We start from the raw sequence: 24,519 nt of genomic DNA, 5'->3' as shown, positions 1-24,519 counted from the left end.
TAAGCTATGGAATTCTCTTGTTTAGCATGTGCATGGCCAGTTTAAGGAATATTCCCTATAGAGATTGCCTGTTTGCCTCTCACCAAACCTGAATGAAAGAGTTAAACCCTACAGAGCTACGTGGAAGGCTTGTGCAAGTCAGTGAGAGGACAGGAAACCTCTAAGAGGAAAGATGTGACTTTCTCATCTTCTACTGAAATTTATCATTCTCATTATTACTTTCAGCTGAGTGTGAGTACATTGGAAACACCCTCAATATTCTCTGCACAGACAAAAAGTAATAATAAGCATACATTAATTATTTCAGTGGCTAAGGATGGCTTTGATTAGGTAAGATTCCTGTTAAGAGGTACAACCCAAAATGTACCACATGGGGTGCGTTGCGGTAATGCATATGTTACTGCAATGCACCTGATTGCATAATTGTGTTTCGGCTCTTAAAGTGGTTGTTGAGGCTCAAGGTTATTTTACCTTCATGCATTCTATGCATGAAGGTAAACATCCTTCTGAGCGCAGGGCCCCCCCCCCCCAAACTTTACCTGAACCCCCTCAAATCAAGTAATGTTCACAAAAGCCTCGGCTGTATGGGGACTCTCCCTTATTGGCTGCCACTGCTGTCAAGTACAGCCAGTGAACCAATGAGGAGAGAGCAGGGGGTGGGGCTGAGCCATGGCTCTTTGTGTCTTATGGATGCATAGAACAGCGGCTCGGGAGTGAGCACATAGTCGTTCCCCTAGGGCAAACATTCCCTGGGGGCACTGTTCGAGGGGGAGGAGCCAGAGCGCTGGCAGGGTACCCGAAGAGAAGAGGATCTGGTCAGCTGTGTGCAAAACTACTGAACAGGTAAGTATATGTTATTAAAAAAAAAACAAAACAAATTAAGCTTTAGTATCACTTTAATGTTGATGTAAACCCTACCTGAATTGCATGTAGTTTGTTAACCACTTGCCCTCCTGAAGATTTACCCCCCCCCCCCCCCACCAGGCCATTTTTTGCGTTCCGATGCTGCGTTACTTTAACTGACAATTGCGCGGTCATGCAACGCAGCACCCAAATTACATTTACGTCCTTTCTTTCCCCACAAATTGAGCTGTTGTTTTATAGCAAAAAGTAAAAAATTCTGAGGTTTTTTTTTTTTTAAATTGTCAGACATTTTTGTTTATAGCACAAAAAATAAAAACCGCACAGGCAATCAAGTGCCACCAAAAGAAAGCTCCATTCATGAGACAAAAGGACATAAAGTTCATTTGGGTGCAGCATTGCATGACCGTGCAATTGTCTGCTAAAGTAACACAGCGCCGTATCGCAAAAAATGGTCTGGTCAGAAAGGGGGGGTAAATCCTCTGCAGGGCAAGTGGTTAAAAACCTTCTCTATACTATCCCTTACCAAATCTACCACTCTATACTAAACAAATAAAAAAAAAAAAAAGCCACCACTGTATTCTTCAGCGTCTGACACTTGCTATGTTGAATGACTGTCTTGACGAGGCACCCCCATTAATTCAGTCATGTTTCCTTATAGCTTCTTTTGAAGTGCATGAATGGGTATATAATTGCAATGAATGCCTAAAGCTAAAAGAATCACTTCACTTTTATTCAGCCATCTATGGCTAGCATAGCCCTACATAGCAATCTTGAGAGACTACTAGATTATGTAGTGATTAATGGTGCATGTAGCATACAGCAGTAATGTGCTGTGCTGGAGCATCTTCTAGTAAGATTTGGGGTACTCGGCATTCCTCGAGACTGTCAGAAGGAGCTTGATATTGCCTCCTACAGTGCAGAAGCCGGGGCAGAGGTGAGTATATTTCCTAACCTTTCTCCTCCCAACAATTTTTTTTCCCTTAATTTTACAACAGGGCTGGACAAATCCCAAGTACCAGGTCGCCATGCCGACTAGAAATTACATCCTGGAGCCTGGGTTCACACACTGCCTCCCATAGACTTTGATGCAAAGACACCTCCCATAGACTTTGATGCGAAGATGCCTGTCAATAGCAATCCTAAGAGAACGCTTATCTCCGCATGCCACTCTACTCACTTGCGAATCTGGGATGCAACGCAACAAACTTGCACAGGACCCTTTTTGTAATGTCACTCAAAACACAATGCACATAGAAACCACCTCAATAGGAAGACATTTAAAACTAGCCTGTTATGTAAATCTTTGAGTTTGAAAACGCATCTAGAATTGCATATGCGTGCACCAGGGCGGCTCCATTCACACCTGGGCATTTTCGGATTGCTGCAGAATCACTGTGATCGCAAAACGCAGTTTCAGGTGGCATTATTTTCACTGGCGCCTAAGACATGGTGCAGTTTTGCCATGAATGTTGCATGGCAAATTGCATTGCGTGAAGCTTGTCGCCCAAACGTTGCCTTGCCCCGGGTGCTGGCAACCCACGCTACACTGAAACACACTGGCTCCTAAGTTTTTTTTGTTTTTTTTTGTTTTTTTTTTAAGCTGGCTCCTAGATTCAAAGCAGATTTGTCAAGCCCTATTTTACAGTATCCATTTCCCAAAGGAGAGTGACCTTTGCTCTTAAAATAGGCTTCTTGTTCACGTAGGATCTGCTTTTAATGGCTCTATTATAACTTAGGGCTCGTTCACACTTGACTGTTTTACCAACGCTTGCCAAACGCCCCTATAGCATTTGGCAAGCGTTGGTCTGGCGTTTGCGGAGCATTTTGTAATGCTCCGCAAACGTTGCATGCGCGGTTTAGCGGCGGTTGCTAGGCGTTTGGCGAGCGTTAAAAACGCCCCACAAACGCCTATAATGAAGTTTGAATGGTGTTACCGCTCCGCAAACGCCACGCAACCGCGTCGCAAACGCCGGCTGGGCGTTTGTGGAGCGGCACCATAGACTAGAATAGGAGGCTTCAACGCCTCCTGACTCGACCAGAGGCGCTCCCGTTAGAACAGCACCATGTGCAGCAATGTGCAGAATTGTCCGAGGCGTTTGGGAAGCGGTAAAAACGCTTCCCAAATGCCTCTCTGCCGTCTGCACACAACTCTAGTGTGAACATAGCCTTAGTCTCCTTATCAAACCACACACCTGAAAACTGAAATTTTGGCCATGGTTCAAGTTCACCTCGACGCACCTCTTTCATTCTACCCAAAATCTCAGGCTTCTGGGGTTATTAAAGTTCCCAGGTATGCCTATAGTTCTGTGGGCAGATGCAGGAAGCCAACATGTACTATATTTTAAAATGTAGTACAATTTGTTCTCATGTATGAAAGTTATTGAGTAAACAACCAATGCAGGTGGGCACTCTTAGTGGCTTGTTTGAGCTGATTTCCTGCTCCATCTTCACCCCTCTTACTTTTGCAGGTTTTAAAAAAGGCTCAACTGTTTTGTAATTATTTAATGAGGGAACATCTTGTACACAAAAGCAACACCAACAATAACCCGGGACAGTTAGAGTTCTGCAATTTCCTTTATATATGACTCCATTAGCACAGAGTTGTGCACGCATTTCTAACAATTTCATCTAGTTCCCAATCACAAAAACGTCATATAGATCAAAGCTAGTAACCACCACACAGCAGGATTGTGGGTAGGTTACCTTTTAATATGTGTAATTGTTTTGCAATTGAAAGGTGGTTGAAGTTGCCAAAAAGTTTCCCTGTGTATATTGCAAGGTGATTATACATATATAGATATATAGATGAGTTCATTTATCATTATTGTTCTACTTTACAGGTTTACTATGACTTTTATAGCTGATCTTTGTACAGATTTTTTAGTGTATATTTTTACCATTGTGCATTCAAAATGTGACAAATGGCTAATATATTTTACAATTGTGACTTAACCACTTCAAGTTCGGACACTTTCACCACCTTCCTGTCCAGACAAATTTTCAGCTTTCACTGCTATCACACTTTGACAATTGCACGGTCATGCAACACTGTACCCAAATGAATTTTTTAGCATTTTTTTTGAGAAAGATAAAACTTTATTTTGGTATTCACCACTGGGATTTTTATTTTTTGCTATATAAATTAAAAAGTCCAAACATTTTGAAAAAAAAAAGTTTTTCTTATAAAATTTTGCAAATAAATAATCTTTGTTCATAAATCTTAGCCAAAATATAGTTGGCTATCTTTTTAACTGGTTGCCTACCAGCCACAGTGTATATACTGCAGCAGGGTGGCACCGCTGTGCTGAATCACGTTTTAAAACGTCATTCTGCAAAACAGGTAGGGGGCGCGCGCGACCGCCCTACCCGCGCCGCCGATGTCAATCACCGGGTCCCGGCCTGTCATTACCCGCCAGCAAACAGTGACACAGAGCACCGCTTAAATTAATAGTCCTCAGTAATTCCCGATCAGTGGATGTTCCTCAAATTAGAATGGAAGAAATGCCCACTCACCGGAACTACACTGGGTACAGTGCAGTATATGAATATTGTTCCCTGGTGTCACTGGAAGTGTACATCTGGTTCAGCTCTTGGAAGGGTATCCCTCTCTGGATCAAGCAGGTCCAGGATCACAACAATTTAGAAAACCAGCTGAGACTGATAGTCATTATAATCCCGTACATATTTTTTCTTTTTAATTTTCTGTTCATTCTCAACCCCTTCCAAATGTTTTTTAAGTTTATTAGACTCTGTAATATATTCCTCATTATTTTTAAATGGTGTTAATTTCTCTCTAATTAAATTAATTTCTTTGTCAAGATATGACAATTTCCATTCTAATTTGAGGAACATCCACAGATCAGGAATTACTGAGGACTATTAATTTAAGCGCTGCACTATTTCTTTGATACTGTATATTGAGGTTTTGTTGGTTGCCTTGAGTGTACAGCTGCTGAACTGATTAGCGCTCACTTTTTCACTTTGTTTACCAGTGACACAGAGCACAGCTGCGTTGTTTTCAATGCAGCTCTGCTCCCTGTCAGTTCCCAGCACACTGTTCCTGAGAGCGGAGTTTAGCTCTCGGGATCAGTGTGTTCCTGTGAAGTACACCCCCCCCCCACCAACTAATAAAACACTCCCCTCACACAGTTAACCCTTTGCCTAAAAAAGTTAACCCCTTCCTCCCCAGTGCCATTAGTACAGTGTCAGTGTTGTTGGTTTTTTTTTTGCACTGATCACTGTATTGGTGTCACTGGGGATGTCAGTGACCCCAAGTCAGTTCCCCCCTAGTGTCAGAATGTCCACCGCAGCCCCGCTATAAGTTGCTGATCGCTGCCATAAGTTGCTGATCGCCGCCATTATTAGTATAAAAAAAAAATTAAAAATCCAGTATCTATACCGCCATTTGTAGACGCTATAACTTTCACGTAAACCAATTAATTTATTAGGATTTTTTTTTAGCAAAGACATGTCGCAGAATGCATTTTGGCTGCAATTTATGACAAAATTAAATTTTTACATTTTTTTTTACTGGACATGTTTTCTAGCAAAAAGTAAAAAATATTGTTTTTTTTTTCAAAATTGTCGCCTTTTTTTTTTATAGCACAAAAAAATAAAAAACGCACAGGCGATCAAATACCACCGAAAGAGAGCTCAATTTGTGGGAAAAAACAGGACGTAAATTTAATTTGGGTGCAGTGTTGCATGACCGCGCAATTGTCAGTTAAAGTAACGCAGCGACATAACACAAACCTTCTGTAACCGCTTCCTGACCGCCCTACAGCAGAAATACTGCTACAGGGCAGCATGGGTGCGCAAAATCGCACATATATATATATATATATATATATATATATATATATATATATATGTAATTCGCGCTCTCGCGGTGTTCACGCCCCTCCCAGAAAGCGTCAGATTGCCAGTCAGTACACCAGTCATCACATTTAACCCCTTGATTGCCAGGAGCATGCTCATGCACAATAAACCTCCATTGCTAGTATAGTGTCTGAACGGATCAATATCTTTGATCAGATCAGCACTATACCAGCATTCTAATTAGTATAGCGTCCCCAAAAATGCAGCATCAGCTAGATCAGCTCCGGCACCTGCCAGCACCTGCGTTTAGCCCCTACGCCCCCCCCCCCTTCTCCCCCAGCAAGTGCAGTGTCAGTAGGTCACTGTCACTTGATACATTACACAACAATTTATCGCCGCCAGCCCAAATTCAAACCTTACTAGACCAGTCGCGTGGCAACTCATTACAGTTTTCGAATTTACATTTTTTTTTGGGCCTAACCCTCAACATGGGCATTACTAAAAGAAATGAATTTCGGTTGTATTGGTCCACAGACCCGATTCATCATATGCCGTGTTCTCTGCTGCCATGGCCAGGCATAGATATGAGAGTATAATGTGTTTTATGCATTTCAATGACAATACACTCTGTCGTCCTCGGGATGACCCTGAATTTGACCGGCTCCACAAAATTCAGCCCCTCGCAAATCACCTTAACCAAAAATTTGCAATGTCTATACTCCCCAGCAAAACATCTACGTTGAGGAGTCCCTGGTTTATTTTTCTGGCCGCCTTGCATTCAAACAATTTCTCCCCAGCAAGTGTGTCAGATATGGGGTCAAGATGTAGAAGACCTGTGAGAGGGCAACAGGCTATACTTATAAGTTTCGGATTTATGAAGGAAAAGATAGTCACGTGGAGCCCCCCGGATGCCCAGACTACATGGGGAGCAGTGGCAAGATAGTTTGGGACTTGGTGTCATCATTTTTCCATAAGGGGTACCAATTATACGTGGACAATTTTTATTCAAGCGTGCCACTATTTAAACATTTGTTCAACTTGGAACTGGCGCTTGTGGCAAAGTGTGACCTAATTGTGCCCACCATTAGAAGTGGGTGGATGCAGGGCGGTATATTCTAATGGTGGGCATACCACACACTTTTTCTGGCAGAGATTTCTTCTCTTTTTTTCATTCAGCCCACAGGCTGCATACAAAAACAAGAACATACTGTAGAATATACACCCAACAAGGACCAGTGACGTATTGGTACATCACTGGACTTTGGTTATACCAGGATGATGCCTACAGCTGCAGGCATCATCCTGGTTTCATGTTTTTCAGCCGGCGATCGGCTTTCATGTAAAAGCAATCCTAGTGGCTATTTAGCTGCAGGATTGCTTTTACAAGCAGCGGGAGATGATGCCCCCTGCTGCCTTCCACGGCGTTCTCGGGCAGTCCCGTGCCATCGGGGCAGCCTGAGAATGCAGCCAGTGTTTCTGCCAGCAGACCATAGAGCTGATTGGAGACCAGAGTGGTGCCAATCATCTATATAGTCTAAGAATTCGGAAGCTACAAGCATTTCATCACTTCAGTTTCGCAGGATATAAACAGCGCCATTTGTAAATTGGGAAAGCATCTGATCACACCGATTTTGGTTTGATTAGATAATGTAAGGGCAGAGGAGAGATCTAGAGCCTGATAGACCTCAGATTTCTCAAAAAAGAATATGACAATGCCCATTGAAGTTATAGGGGATATTTGCATTCCCTGTGATAGCATTAAAAGTGGTCAAAAAAAAAAAGAGGTACAGTGTAAAAATAATAAAACAGAATCAAAATAATAAAAAAAAAAAAAAAACTCGCCCCTCCCATGCACGCACACCTGTGTGCACAAGCGTTGACCCTGTGCAGGTATGTAAACAGCAGTTGCACCTTGCATGTGAGGTATCACTGTGAACATCAGATCAAGGGTAGTAATTCTAACACTAGACCTCCTCTGTAAATCTAAAATGGTAGCTTTTAAAGTGTTGCCTATGGATATTAAAAATGTTTGCAGTTTGTCGACATTGCACGGGGCATGCGCAGTTTTAAAGCATGTCATATTTGGTATCTATTTACTCGGCATACCATTATCTTTTATATTTTTCTGCATTTTTGTTCATTAAAAGTAAAAAAAAGTGTATTTTTTAAAAAAAAATTTGCTTTTGAAAAATTGCTGCGCGAGTATTATGTGCCATAAAAAAATTGTAGTACCCACCATTTTATTCACTAGGGTGTCTGCTTTAAAAAAATATATAATGTTTGGGGGTTTAAATTAATTTCCTAGCAAAAAATACTGATTTTTTTCATGTGAACAAAAAGTGTCTGAAAAGGCTTGATCTTCAGGTGGTTAGAAGACTGAGTGATGTGTGGCATAAACTTCTAATGCTGGGGATAAAACGCCCCCACCCCCCAAAATGACCCCTTTTTGGAAAGTAGACACCCCAAACTATTTGCTGAGAGGCATGTTGAATCAATAAAGAATTTTATTTTTTTACCACAAGTTTTTGGAAAATGACAAAAAAATTTTTTTTTTTCACAAAATTGTCACTTAAATGACTTACTGCTCACACATGCCATGGGTATATGTGGAATTACTCCCCAAAATACATTTTGCTACTTCTCCTGAGTATGGGGTTACCACATGTGAGATACGTTTTGGCAGTCTAGCCAAGTACAAGACCCCAACATCCAATAAAAACCTTCAGGCTTTTAAAGGGCTTTATTTCCTCGTTACACTTCCAGACTACCTATCACAGTTTCGGAGGCCCTGAAATGCCAGGATAGAATGCCCCCCCCCCCAAATGACCCCTTTTTGGAAAGTAGACACCCCAAGGAATTTGATAAGTATGGTAAGTATTTTTCAGATCTGATTTGTTGCCAAAAGTTTTTGGAAAATGAAGAAAAAAAACAAAAACATTTTTCTATTTTTTTTATATTTCAAAACCTTGTGAGAAAAAATGAGATTTGCAAAATATTCACCATGCCTCTTTTTAAATTCCTTGGGGTGTCTACCTTCCAGAAAGGGGTAATTTGTGGGGGGGGGGGTTGCTATCCTGGCATGTCAGGGCCTTCGAAACTGTGATAGGTAGTGAAGTGTAATGAGGAAGTTACGCACCTTCAGGCTTTTAAAGTGGTCATTGGATTTCTGGCTCCTGTATGTGGCTAGGCTCCCAAAAAGTCTCACACATGTGGTATCCCCGGTAGAAGTAGCAGAATGTACTTTGAGGTGTAATTCCACATATACCCATGGCTTGTGCGAGAAATGAATCATTTAAACGACAACTTTTGTGTAAAAAAAAAAAAAAAAGTTTTTGTCGTTTTTACAGAAACTTGTGGAATAAAAATAAATCTTCCATGGACTCAATATGCCTCTCAGCAGATAGCTTAGGGTATCTACTTTCCGAAAAGGGGTCATTTGAGGGTGTTTGTACTATCCTGGTATTTTAGCACCTCAAGAAATGTGATGGGCAGTCAGAAAGTAAAAGCTCTGTAAATTCCATTATCTATACCATAGTTTGTGGACGCTATAACTTTCACACAAAGCAATAAATATACACTTACTGGGATTTTTTTAACCGAAAACATGTAGCAAAATACATTTTGGCCTAAATTTATGATGAAATTTTAGGGGTTTTTTTTGGATATTTTTTATGACCGAAATGAGAAAATATTGTTTTTCAAAATGTTTTCTGTTTATAGCGCCAAAAATAAAAAGTGCACAGGTGATCAAATACCACCAAAAAAAAGCTCTATTTGTGTGAAAAAAGGACATAAATTTCATTTATGTACTGTATTGCATGACCGCGCAATTGTCCTTTAAACTAGTGCAGCGCTGTATAGCAAAAAAATGGCGTAAATTGCAGTATCTATACCAGCAATGGGCAAACTACGGCCCGGCGGACCTTTTAATCCGGCCCGCGGAGCTAGGCTCCCGCTAGGCTCCTCTCACAGTCCGCCCTGAAGACCGGTGTAGCATGAAAATCTGTCTCCTATGAGGATCTGTCCCCCTCGACGTATCTGCGCATGTGCCAGAGATCGCCGATCGGCTGCTAATGCCTGAAACTGGCACATGCGCAGATACGTCGAGGGGGACAGATCCTCATAGGAGACAGATTTTCATGCTACACCGGAACGGCGCGGGAACACGGCGAGAGGAACGTGCGGAGCAAAGGTAAGTGAATTGACACAGGGAGGACTTGGGGACTTAATATGGGGAATGAATTACTATAGGGGGGATGAATTACTATAGGGGGGATGAATTACTATAGGGGGGATGAATTACTATAGGGGGGATGAATTACTATATGGGGGGATGAATTACTATATGGGGGGATGAATTACTATATGGGGGGATGAATTACTATATGGGGGGATGAATTACTATATGGGGGATGAATTACTATATCGGGGATTAATTACTATATGGGAGATGAATTACTATGGGGGATGAATTACTATATGGGGGATTAATTACTATGCTTACTATGGGGGAATATTACTATACTTACTATGGATGACACATACACATCATTCATCTACTCTTGGTCCGGCCCCCGGGTCCAATATATGAACCCTTTGCGGCCCTCAAGTCAAAAAGTTTGCCCACCCCTGTTCTATACCATAGTTTGTAGACGCTATAACTTTCACACAAAGCAATCGATATACACTTTTTGTGGGATTTTTTTTTTTTTTTTTTTATCATAAACATGTAGCAGAATATATTTTGGCCTAAATTTATAACTAACTTTGAGTTTACTATATATTTTTTATAGCTGAAAGTAAAAAATATAGTTTTTCTTCAAAATATTTGGTCTTTTTTTTTTGTTTATAGCGTGAAAAATAAAAAGTGCACAGGTGATCAAATACCACCGAAAGAAAGCTCTATTTGTGTGGAAAAAAAGGACGTAAATTTTGTTTGGGTGCAGCATTGCATGACCGCGCAATTATCAGTTCAATTAGTGCAGCACCGAGTAGCAAAAAGAGGCCTGGTCAGGAAGGCAAGTGGTTAAAGACCAATTTGCCTTTATTATATTTTACATCAATGTTAACAATACAAAACATGAGAAATAATAAAAACATGGACAAATAAATGGATAGAAAAACATCATAGGCATGTCGATAGTCCATGCGGATGAATGAAAATGAGTTTAAACAACAACGAAATGGAAGTGTTTCAGTAACACATATTACGGAAGTATAGAGAAAAACAAAAAAGAACAGGTTCACGGGGAGCATCCCCAGATGAAATACATGTAACAAAGTGTGGTATCTCCGTGTAACCAAAAGTATAAACCCAAATAGAAAAAAAAAGAAAAGAGTCTACGGGGAAGAGGAAAAAAAGAGAAGTCAGTTGTAAGGATAGTGAGGGAGAAGAAGAGAGGGGGCCGGGGGACAGACACAGCAGAAAGCGGCGTCAAGGCGGCCCCACACTAGTATCCCGTCAGAGTGACCCCATTGCTAGCACACGATATGGGCTGCGGGGCCAAACTGGCGAACATGCCAAAATGAGAATGCATCCAGGGAGCAAAGCTCAACTCCTCTTAGACACGATAGGGGAAGATATATCTCGGAGAGTCAAAGAGGAGGAGAAATGAAGCCAGACAGACCACAGTAACTTATGTTTATCATAGGTATCATTGGCAAGTGCAAGCATTTCCTCCATGTGCAAGGTATCATTAAGCACAGAAACCCATATCAGCAGGGGTGGGGAAGTGGCCGTTTTCCAAAAAAGGGGTAACAATTGACGGGCCACGGATAGAAACGTAACACTTTTCTTCTGCGCAGCCATCAAGCCCGATACTATAGAGAGGAGAGCAATTTCCGGCGAAGGGGCCAAGGACTCACCATAGATCCTGCCATATACAGCAAAGACCTGTCACCAGAAGGGTTGTATTAGGTTACAATCCCACCAAATATGGACTTGTGTACCAACAGCTTTAATGCAGCTAGAGAAAAACAAAACAGAGGGCGCACCGGCATTGTGTATTTCCTTTTTAAAAATGTTTATTACATTTTAAAAGAAGGTATTCTACTCACCAAAGTACATGAATATAAGCACATTATATGAGACCGCTCTGTCCAATTCGCACTGCGTTTCTGAATGGTGATGAGAATGATGGACATCCAAAATGGCTGACGCGTTTCGAGGACTAGCCTCTTCCTCAGAGGCTCTGAAATACTGTGAAAGATGTGATTGGTCACAGCTTGTCACATGGTACAAGGATGTTGTGAATAGCCTTGTACCATGTGAGATTTCACTAGTAGTAAGCAATGATGTCAGCAAATGACATCTTGCTTACTACTATTCATGTGATCACTGATTGGCCAATCAGTGATCACATAATCGGGACCTCACACAGAGGTACAGCGATCGGTGCCAGGGAGCACGCATAGTCAGTGAATGCGGAGACCGTTTATAAACGGCCACCCGCTTCTGCACTGCTCCCATCCAGCCATTTATGTACATGGGCCGGACGAGAAGTGGGTAAGTGTAAAGATGTCCCTTGAAGGGACCGCTGTAGATTACCCAGGTCTCCCTTTCCTAGTTCTGAGGCTGCCAGAAGTAGACACAGTTCCTTTTAACACTGACAACACAGGCTCAGTCTAAGGGTTGTCTTTTTTTTTTTTTTTTATGTAGATTTGTTGCAGCAGTCATCAGCAGAGGATAGGGTGCAGGATACTACAAAGCATCATGAGAAATTGGCAGGAGATAGGAGGAAATGGCTAGCTAATCTGGAAAGAAACCTTCTTCCAGGGGAGGACAAGAGCAATCAACCACCGAGTTTGGGGAAATATGACCATTACTAGAAAAAGATTGGTGCCCACTGAGTACAGCAGAGCCAAAAACTAAATTTAGCCTGACTAGCGCTGGGTGCTACATAAGGCTTTAGAGCCTATTTCTCATGTGTGGTGCATCAACGTACGTGCGTTAATGGGCATTATGTCATGCATTAATGCAAGTTGCATTAAAGCAGCCAAATGAAACCAATGGGCTTTCAGGGCACAAAATCATCACAAGTATCAGACATGTAGCAAAATTTTTCCTGCAAACATACAGTATCTCACAGAAGTGAGTACATCCTTCACATTTTTGTAAATATTTTATTCTATCTTTTCATGTGACAACACTGAAGACACTTTGCTACAATGTAAAGTAGTGAGTGTACAGCTTGTATAACATGTAAATTTGCTGTCCCCTCAAAATAACTCAACATAGAGCTATTCATGTCTAAACCGCTGGCAACAAAAGTGAGTATACCCCTAAGTGAAAATGTCCAAATAGGGCCCAATTAGCCATTTTCCCTCCCCGGTGTCATGTGACTCATTAGTGTTACAAGGTCTCAGGTGTGAATGGGGACCAGGTGTGTTAAATTTGGTTAAATGTCCAAATTGGGCCGAAAGTGTCAATACTTTGTGTGGCCACCATTATTTTCCAGCACTGCCTTAACCCACTTGGGCATGGAGTTCACCAGAGCTTCACAGGTTGCCACTGGAGTCCTCTTCCACTCCTCCATGATGACATCAGCTGGTGGATGTTAGAGACCTTGCGCTCCTCCACTTTCCATTTGAGGATGCCCCTCAGATGCTCAATAGGGTTTAGGTCTGGAGACATGCTTGGCCAGTCCATCACCTTTAATCTCAGCTTCCTTATGAAGGCAGTGGTCATCTTGGAGGTGTGTTTGTGGCCGTTATGTTGTATTTCAGTGTTTTTATTCATTTATAAACAGTTTAAGACAGGAGCAACAAAACACGCCCATGCAGGGGTTATCAATTGCACATAAAAAAGGGGCCGTTATGTTGCAATACTGCCCTGCGACCCAGTCTCCGAAGGGAGGGGATCACACTCTGCTCTAAATAATATACACTGTTTTGGGTTATTTTTATTTAAAAAAAAAAAAAAAAAAAAGTAGCAGAATGTTTTGGCCTAAAATTTAAAAATAAATATTTATTTGCAAAATTTTTTATTAACCAGTTGCCGCCCGGGCTATGGTCAAATGGCGGCCGGGCGAACACTTCGTCCTACCGGGAGGGTGCCATATGGCGTCCTTCCCAGAACGCGCATTGCGCATGCACACAGGGCTGCACTGTGGCAAGATCTGTCACCGGCCATGTACCTCGGACACGGCCGATGACAGATCTGTGTACTGGCCCCCTTGCCAGTACCATGTGACCAATCACAGCAGGTCACATGACAGTTGTGTACAATGGATGGCTTCCTTTCATGCCATCCATTGTATACAAGTGTGTCTAGCTGTGAATGGTCACAGCGATCACATGCACAGGCTGGGCCAATCACAGCTAATCACAACAAAAAATCCTGAATTGATTTCATTCAGTTAAATGCTTGTTTATAGCAAAGAAATTTTGCTATGATCAATCAAATTGTGTTAAAAAAATGCTGATCACTTCCCTACTATGGTAACATTATACTACCTACTTTGGTCCTAGTGCAATATGAAAAATAAAATCTTAACAAGAGGAAAAAAATTTTATAAAAAATGTAAAACAAATTCATTTTTTTTTTTTTGTCACCAGTCAGTGTCCCTGATCACCGCCACACCAGTTATATGATGACACTGTACTGCACTGGTGACAGTATGTAAAAAAAAAAAATTGTGAAAATTTTTTTTCATATCTTCAAAAAATATGACAAAAAAAAAACTTCAAAAAGTTTGCCATGCCTCTTATGAAATACATCGGACTGTCTACTTTGTAAACAGGGTTCATTTGGGGGATATCTGTACTGTTCTGACATTTTTGGGCCACAAGAAATTAGATTAGCTGTCAGTACTTCAGGATTGATCAAGTTTCAGACATATCCCATACTTTGTGAACTCTATAACTTTCCTACAGGCTAAATAATAAATACTGATTTGGGTTATTTTCACCAAAGAAATGTAGTAGAATATATCTTGGCCTAAATTTATGAAGAACAATTATTTATTTGCAAACTTTTATAACAGAAGCAAAGATAAGTGGTTTTTTTTTTGTTTTTTTTTTAATTTTCGGTCTTTTTTTGTTAATTTAGAAAAAAAATCAAACCTCAGTGGTGATTAAATACCACCAAAAGAAAGCTCTAATTGTGTGAACAAAATGATAAAATTTTAGTTTGGGTACAGTGTTGCATGACTGCGCAATTGTCATTCAAAGTGTGAGAGCGCTGAAACCTGAAAATTGTCCTGGGCAGGAAGGGGGTAAAAGTGCCTGGTATTGAAGTGGTTTAAAATTAAGAAAAATGTATTTTTCCCCAAACATTTCTGTATTTGGTTTATATAGCAAAAATAAAAAACACAGTGGTGATTAAATACTACCAAAAGAAAACTATCTGCTCTGTCTCAAAAATATATAAATTTCATTTGGGTATAGTGTTGCATGCCTGAGTAATTGACATTCAAAGGGTGACTGTGCTAAACGCTGAAAATTAACCTGGACTGAAAGAGGGTGAAAGTGAGGTGGTTAAAGAAAAAGCTGCCCCTTTAAAAAAAAAAAAAAAAAAAAGTCTGAGGGGACATCAGCATTCCCTTCCAGCACTACAAAAATACAAAGAAAAGAAATATAAGAGCTCAATCAAGGCAGAAAAAATAGACCATAGGAGAGACATAGCTGAGCAAAGTAAAATGTATTTAAATACAGTATATTAAGATTACAAAAGTCAATATATTGGCCTCATAAAGGATAATCAGGGGAGGTTGGTTACAACTGACAGGGAGAATGGTGTTAAATATATTCTTCTCAGCTTTTACTATGGAAAAGTAGGAGGGGTAGAATAGTCATGATGGTTATTTTAGCAGCACAGCATGGATTGTACCCTTGTGGCTAACAGAAGCCAGTGTTCAGGTGTGGAAATTTTTGAAAAAACTACTTGTCCAGGGACTAAATCGGTGTCCCAATCTACTTGTCCCTCATGACAATGTACTTGTCCTAATAAAAAAAACATACATTTTAACCAAAACTGTATTTAAATCTGCTTTAAGTAATGTCTGGGGCTTTTAAAAAAACAAAAGGGGCTTTATGGTGACTTAAATGTTTAATATTTTTAAGATTGCGCTGTTTATCTCCTCCACCCCTCCCTGCTTCTCTCTAGCACCGCACCCGGGGACTAGCAGGGAGGGGAGAGACCTTGTAGTGTAATGAGCACCGATTGGGTGCTCATCAGGAAAGGGGAGTGTCCGATGTATCCTTTACCACTTTCGCTGCCAGAGCTGTTTTTGTGTTATTTGCAAGGTTAAAAAATCGTTTTAGGCCTGAAGATGACACAAACCCCAAATATTATATATTTTATGATTTCAGAGATCCTAGAGTATAAAATAGCAATAGTTCTAATTTTGTATGTCACAATATTATCACAAAGGTCTAGGAAGCACAACATTTCCGTTAAAATACCCTTAAGTTAACTTTAGGACACAAAAAGCAATAAATTATCCAATTTTGTTGTAAAATATAAAAGACGAGGTTGCAGCGAGTAAATAGATATCCAACATGTCAAACCTTAAATTTGCGTGCGCTCGTGATACGGCAACAAACTTTAGTAACCCTATATTTTCTATACGTTACCCTTTTAAATCCCCTTATAGGTTATTAGTATAGTGTACGAAGGCGGTCTGGTGCTAGAATTATTGCTCTCATTCTGGCATGAGCGGCAATATGTATCTTGTGTATCGCAATCCACATTTTCATGTGTAGAAGCCCAAGCTTTTACATTTGTGCGTGCTTGCATATGTGAGGGTGGGGAGACCTATATATGCTTGGGTGTAATTTCCATTTAAAAAAAAAAAAAAGTCCCCTGTGTGATTTTTGGTGACAGGTTCTCTTTTTTTTTTTTTTTTAATGTAATGCGGTGCACATAAATGCTTAATTTACAAAATGCCTATAAGGTCCTTTTTATAGATGGTATTACACACCTGCCCGTTGTACCCCTGCACATTCCCGATTTGCTTCCGGGGTTGTCGGCAAGTAGGCCTATATTTGGACATGCCCCAAGGTTTGTAGACTGTGGATTAGGGTTTACGCCCTTCTTCTCACTATGTTTCACACAAACATTAAGCATAACTCATACGAAGCATTACTATTTAAACCATTAGTGGGCCTACTCCGTCCTGAGCAGCAGCTGGCATCGCATATTTGCATCTATTTATGGCTACCAAACTAACGATCGTGATGGCTTGGAAGACCTCCCTCCTCAGCTCCAAAGCAGTCAAAAATCGGATGAATTTTATAATGGTTAATGAGAAACTGACGGCTATGTTGTTGGACACTCACCTGAAGTTTCTACAGATCTGGCGTCCCTGGCTTGATATAGCCCAACCGTCTAGATTCAAGCAGATCCTTTTGTTGATATGCAACTTTTTTTGCCGCATCCCCTGGAACCTTTTTTTTTTTTTTCTTCTTCCTCTTTTTCCCCTTCCTCTTCACTGTTCTATTTGTCTTCATGATATTTGCACTGATTGTAACCGCGTTTTTCATACAGTCAGGTCCATAAATATTGGGACATCGACACAATTCTAACATTTTTGGCTCTATACACCACCACAATGGATTTGAAATAAAACGAACAAGATGTGCTTTAACTGCAGACTGTCAGCTTTAATTTGAGGGTATTTACATCCAAATCAGTTGAACGGTGTAGGAATTACAACAGTTTGCATATGTGCCTCCCACTTGTTAAGGAACCAAAAGTAATGGGACAGAATAATAATCATAAATCAAACTTTCACTTTTTAATACTTGGTTGCAAATCCTTTGCAGTCAATGACAGCCTGAAGTCTGGAACACATAGACATCACCAGACCCTGGGTTTCATCCCTGGTGATGCTCTGCCAGGCCTCTACTGCAACTGTCTTTAGTTCCTGCTTGTTCTTGGGGCATTTTCCCTTCAGTTTTGTCTTCAGCAAGTGAAATGCATGCTCAATCGGATTCAGGTCAGGTGATTGACTTGGCCATTGCATAACATTCCACTTCTTTCCCTTAAAAAACTCTTTGGTTGCTTTTGCAGTATGCTTTGGGTCATTGTCCATCTGCACTGTGAAGCGGCGTCCAATGAGTTCTGAAGCATTTGGCTGAATATGAGCAGATAATATTGCCCGAAACACTTCAGAATTCATCCTGCTGCTTTTGTCAGCAGTCACATCATCAATAAATACAAGAGAACCAGTTCCATTGGCAGCCATACATGCCCACGCCATGACACTACCACCACCATGCTTCACTGATGAGGTGGTATGCTTAGGATCATGAGCAGTTCCTTTCCTTCTCCATACTCTTCTCTTCCCATCACTCTGGTACAACTTGATCTTGGTCTCTTCTGTCCATAGGATGTTGTTCCAGAACTGTGAAGGATTTTTAGATGTCGTTTGGCAAACTCTAATCTGGCCTTCCTGTTTTTGAGGCTCACCAATGGTTTACATCTTGTGGTGAACCCTCTGTATTCACTCTGGTTAAGTCTTCTCTTGATTGTTGACTTTGACACACATACACCTACCTCCTGGAGAGTGTTCTTGATCTGGCCAACTGTTGTGAAGGGTGTTTTCTTCACCAGGGAAAGAATTCTTCAGTCATCCACCACAGTTGTTTTCCGTGGTCTCCGATTCTTTTGGTGTTTCTGAGCTCACCCGTGTGTTCCTTCTTTTTAAGAATTTTCCAAACAGTTGTTTTGGCCACGTCTAATGTTTTTGCTATCTCTCTGATGGGTTTGTTTTGTTTTTTCAGCCTAATGATGGCTTGCTTCACTGATAGTGACAGCTCTTTGGATCTCATCTTGAGAGTTGACAGCAACAGATTCCAAATGCAAATAGCACACTTGAAATGAACTCTGGACCTTTTATCTGCTCATTGTAATTGAGATAATGAGGTAATAACACACACCTGGCCATGGAACAGCTGAGAAGCCAATTGTCCCATTACTTTTGGTCCCTTATCAAGTGGGAGGCACATATACAAACTGTTGTAATTCCTACACCGTTCACCTGATTTGGATGTAAATACCCTCAAATTAAAGCCGACAGTCTGCAGTTAAAGCACATCTTGTTCGTTTCATTTCAAATCCATTGTGGTGGTGTATAGAGCCAAACATGTTAGAATTGTGTCGATGTCCCAATATTTATAGACCTGACTGTATATATGTGTATATATATATATATATATATATATAACTGTACCAGCAATATTGTATCTATCTTTTGGACTTCCTCGGGAGTCCTGGATGTGGAATGGCAGTGTGCATCCGGTGAGGCCCTGTGCTTCACCTTTCCTGCCTTTTTGTAGGTGAATCGTGTGCTGATCCTTGATCATTGTGTACTAATTCCTTGGTCTCTAATTGCCCGCCATTTTTGCAAATTTGTGATGCTTTATTTTATCTCTTCATATGCAATTGTGTACTTAGTTTATTTCTTTATCTATACTTCTGTGCATTTATTGTACTATTCATCAGAAAACTTGTAAGTTTTTTATTTTTTTTGTTTGTCAGTGCTCTTGTTTCTGACTGTTTCTCTGATGTCTATTCTATAATAAAATCCATTGTAAAAGATAACTGTAACAAATGACAAAACAGTTGGTATGGCAGAAAGTACATTGATCATGTTATAACAATAAAACAGTACGGGTAACAGGAGAAAATCCACGTGGCTATGCTGTGGGATCAGACGACTGTGAATGAGATATCCATGTATAAAGTTCATTGAGCAAAGACCAAAGCAAAAAAGTACACAAGAACAAATTACAAATCATCCCTGTGGAAGAGCCAGACAAAAATTTGGGCGGGGGGAGGGGTGAAAGAGAGAAACAAGTGGGAACATCAAGAGTGCTCAAGCCCCATGGGTTCGGTATTCATAGCAATGTGTAACTGGCTGTTGATATAGGAGGGTGGGCATGTTAAATCCATGGGCTCCATATTTTAAGAAATCTATGAGTATCCAAAAGAATGCTGGAGAGCTTTTTGTTTATGAAAAAGAGAAATCCAAGTGCTAGTGAACGTTTGTAAAGAGAGAAACTTTTTCTAAGCTTTCAAAAAAGGTTTGTTTTACCTCCAGTACATAGTACATAGGTAGCCAGTTTAAATTGGTATTTAGTGAGGCCCAGGGGTTTCAGGTGCAATAGGATGTGCCATGGGTCTCTTGGAAAGGGGCAGGTTAATAATGATTGTAGGGGTTTAAGGACTTTTGTGCAGAACTTGGAGAGCATAGGACATGCCCACCATATATGGAGGACGTTTCCATTGAAACAGGTGCTGGGGGCAGAAGAGTGAAGATGTGCTAGGCGAGACGGGACAGATACCACCTCTTAACAGTTTTAAGGAGAGAGGGAAAGGAATCTCTCTCTCGCTCTCTCTCTCCTTTCTTTTTTCTTTCTTTCTTTTCTTCCTTTTCTACCTTTTTCTACCTCTTTACTTCCTTTTTCGTCCTTTCCTTTCTTATTTAATACAGGAAACAAATGTGAAATTATATTCTTTTACAAAGAATTTTATTGCAGAATGGATAACAGCAGAGAATCAGTCAAAAACAGATGCACTGACCGACAGGGATAAAACATACAAGTTTTCTGGTGAATAATACAGAGTATGTACTGATGGAAAGACAAGAAAATAAACTTTGTACACAAGTGCCGTATATAAAAATAGGAAAACAAAACAATGTTGCAAAAATGGTAGATATTTAGAAACCAATGACATAAACTAAAAAAAAAAGTTGTCACTATATCAGCATACAGAAGGCATGGAAGATGGAGCCTCACTGAATGCATATTGGTACTCCACATGCAGGGCTCTCGATGGAGTCAGGCATATGGATATAGAATTGCTGGTACGGTACTCAAGGCAGAAATCACAATCCGCACAAATATCGTAAAAACAGACTAAACAGAATGAAGGAGAGGAACGAAGAGAAAGGAGACAAAAAAAAAACAAAAGGGCTCCAGGGGGATCGCGACGAAAAAAAAGAAAATATGTAGATTTTTTATCGACAAGAGTGACTGGTCGAATCTCGATGGTTGGGCTATATCAAGCAAGGGACGCCAGGTCTGCAGGAACTTTGTATGGGTGTTTTTTTTTTTTTATTATTTAAATATTTATTAGTTTTTCATATTATTACAAAAATTCCATAAGAAGAGACATAATACATATAAAAATCCTTACATTTCTACTTTACCCCTTCTAAATACCTCTTTTCTTTCCCTCCCCTCCCAACCCGATCCTACCCCCCTTCCCCCTCCCTTCCCTCTGCAAGTTCTCCAATCTCTCGAGGCCCAATAACTTTAAATAATTTCCTAGTTAAAATTTTCTATATTTCTCTTTCAGTCTTGATTTTTCCCATTTTTCCCATCGCCAATAGTATATTCCCAACCTGTCTTCCTGCATATAGTAAGATTTTTCCATTCTACTAATCTGGTTAACTCTATTGATCCAGTCCTCCTCCTTCGGCACCTCTGTTTTCTGCCAGAACTTGGGTATCAACCCTTTTGCAGCATTCAAATAATACCATACGCCTGATTCTTTATATTTGTTTACTGTTGTCTCTACATTATGTAGGAGACACATTGTTGGGTCTAACCCTATGTCATTTCCAGTTATTATTTCTATTAGTTTAACTATTGTCTTCCAGAAGACCTGAATTTTCGGACATTGCCACCATGTGTGAAACACCGTACCCGTCTCCAGACATCCTCTCCAACACATTTTTGAGTTCTCCCCACTCATCTTGTGCTCAATGCTCGGTGTAATATGCCATCGTGTCAAACACTTATAGTTAATCTCAACGTCTCTCATACTAACATTCTCGTGTATCAGTCTAAATATCTTATTCTGTTGATCCTCATCTAACACCACCTCCATATCTCTTTCCCATTTTGTTATAAAAATTATAATAACCTTTCAAACATATTCCACTCCTTTTTTAATCTCAGGGGTTTAGGTAGCCTTCCAATAAAACATTTTAACTGGTGGTATTTCCACTCATCTATTCCAGTAAAAATGTCTCCCTTCTCTTTTAGTTCTTTAAATGATCTCAGTTCCCCCTCTAGTAGTACATCTCTCAGTTGGATGTCTTCCCTTTTAAACCATCTCCCTGATATCTCATCCTTTCCTGGGGGGAAATATTCATTATTTACAAGAGGCATTAATATAGAGTTGAATTCCCATTTCATATTTTTGTGTAAATTATCCCATACCCTTAATACATTTGAAGTGTAAATACTTGTGCTTTCTTTAATTCTTCTAAAATGTGCTGGGACCCATATCATCTTACTCAAACTAATCCCACTCAGTTCATTTTCAATTTTTACCCAACTCTTCCCATTATGGTTAAATGTCCAGTCATAGATTCTTGCTAAAATTACTGCTTTATAGTATCTCTTGACATCAGGTAGTCCCATTCCCCCTTTCTCTTTAGTCCTACTCAATGTTTCGTATGATATTCTTGATTTTTTATTCCTCCAGATATATCTTGTTAACATTTTTTTTATTATCTTAAAAAAGGCCTCTGGGAGTTTGATTGGAACCATTTGGAATCTATACAGTATTTTAGGTATAATTACCATTTTAACTAGGTTTATACGTCCCTATCCATGATGGGTTACCTCCTTCTAATATTTTTAATTCTTCCTTTATCTCATTTATCAAAGAAATATAGTTTAATCTATAAAGTTGTTTATATGAGAGAGCCAGTTTTATTCCAAGGTATTTTAAATCTTTTTCTCTCCATATAAAGGGGAATTCTTTTTGTAGCTTTTCCTTTTCACTCTTTGGTATGTTGATGTTCAAAATCTCTGTTTTTGTTGGATTAATTTTTAAATTTGATAGTTCACCATAATCCTTTAAGATCTTCATTGTATTTGGTAATGTTATTCGGGGGTTACCTACATAAAACAATAGGTCATCCGCAAAGGCCGCTACTTTATGTTCTATATTTTCTATCTGGATTCCCTTTACCGCTCCACTATTCCTTATCATTGACAACAAGGGTTCTAATGACAAAACATACAACAGGGGGGACAGTGGGCAACCCTGTCTTGTTCCATTGGACATCTCAATGGATTCCGACCTCTCCCCATTTACCGTAATGATTGCGGTGGGCTCCCTATATAGTTTACCTATCCCCTTACGCATTCTCTCTCCAATCCCCAGCATTTCTAAGTTGTCCATCATGAAGCCCCAGTCCACTCTATCAAACGCCTTTTCGGCATCAATCGACAAAAGTACCACCGGGGCTTTCCCTTTTTCTACTTTTCTGAATAAGCATCAGAGTTCTCAAACCGTTGTCTCTACCCTCTCTCCCTGGGACAAAGCCCACCTGATCTCCATGTATCCATTCAGGCATTAGATCTTTCAGCCTATTTGCTAGAACCTTTGCGTATAACTTAGTATCGGTGTTCAATAGTGAAATTGGTCTATAACTGGAACACTGAGAAGGATCTTTTCCCTCTTTGTGAATAAGTACAACATGGGCCTGAAGAGATTCTCTTCTCCCCTCCATCCCTCCTCCCAGATCGTTCATGTACTTCTTCAGCTTAGGTAACAATATTTCACTATATTTTTTATAGTACTTTACTGTAAACCCATCCGGTCCTGGACTTTTTCCACCCCCTGTAATTCTTAATGCTGCTTTTATTTCATCCTGGGAAATTTCCACGTCCAAGGAGTTCAATTGTTCTTCTCTTAACTTTGGTAATCCTGCGTTTTTTAAATATATCATCCTTTTTTGCATGGGTGTCTTAACAGTATAGCCGTCAGCTTTTCATTAACCATTATAAAGTTCATCCGATTTTTAACAGCCTCGAAGCTGAGGAGGGGGGTCTTTCAAGCCCTTGCGATCGTCAGCTTGGCAGCCATGAATAGATGCGATGCCAGCTGCCGTTCAGGACGAAGTAGGCCCACTAATGGCTTAACTAAAAGCGCTTCATACGGGTTATGCTTAATGTCTGTGTGAAACATAGTGCGGAGAAGGGCATAAACCCTAATCCACAATCTGCAAACCTTGGGGCAAGTCCACCAAATATGGACCATGGTGTCTATTTGTTGACAACCCCGAAAGCATGTCGGGGAATATGTGTGGATAAAATGAGCCAGACGAGCAGGCATGTAATACCATCTATAAAAAAACCTTATAGGCATTCTCTAGAATAACATTCCTAGAACATTTAGATAATGCTTGGGTCATGGTCCCCCAATCCTGCTGATCTAGAGTGCCCCCAAGTTCCGACTGCCAACGCTGATAAGAACGGACTGGAGGCGTTCTATAAGAAATAATGGAGTAGACCAGAGAGATTAAGCCTGGAGCATGGGGTCTATGTCTGCATTGACTTTCAAAGGGATATCGTTAGAAGAGCGCAGAGTTTCAAAGGTGAGTATCCGAGTGGGAGAGAGCAAGGAATGTACATCGTAGCCACCAAGCAAACTGTCCGGGATTGTCACGACCTGGGGGGAATAATAGATTATGTAGCAAATGTAGTAATGACAGGTGGGAAGAAATGAGACCAGCGGAATATTGTGAAATGATATTCTAAGCACTACCCAATATGGTTTTATGCAGACTCCCAGACCAAACACTCTAAAGGTGTAGCAATAGGGTTTGCGAAACATATTGGGTTTGAATTGGAGGAGAAAATGGAGGACCCGGAAGGGAGATTCTTATTTTTTAAGGGGAAATTACAGGAAGTAGAGTGTACACTGGCAAATATATATTGTCCTAATAAAAAACCTGAGATCTATTTAAAGAATATATTGAGGAAGCTATTAGATTTTAAAAAAGGCAAATTAATTGTGGCAGGAGATTTTAATTGTTGCATGGAACCTCAGATGGATACGACGTCACCTGTGCTGAGAGATGGTAA

The sequence above is a fragment of the Staurois parvus genome, unplaced genomic scaffold (assembly GCF_062004578.1).
Source record: "Staurois parvus isolate SC_StPar_1 unplaced genomic scaffold, SC_StPar_1.0 ptg000029l, whole genome shotgun sequence".
Lineage (NCBI taxonomy): Eukaryota > Metazoa > Chordata > Amphibia > Anura > Ranidae > Staurois > Staurois parvus.
The sequence above is the reverse complement of the archived record's forward strand: the minus strand, read 5'-3'. Positions refer to the sequence as shown.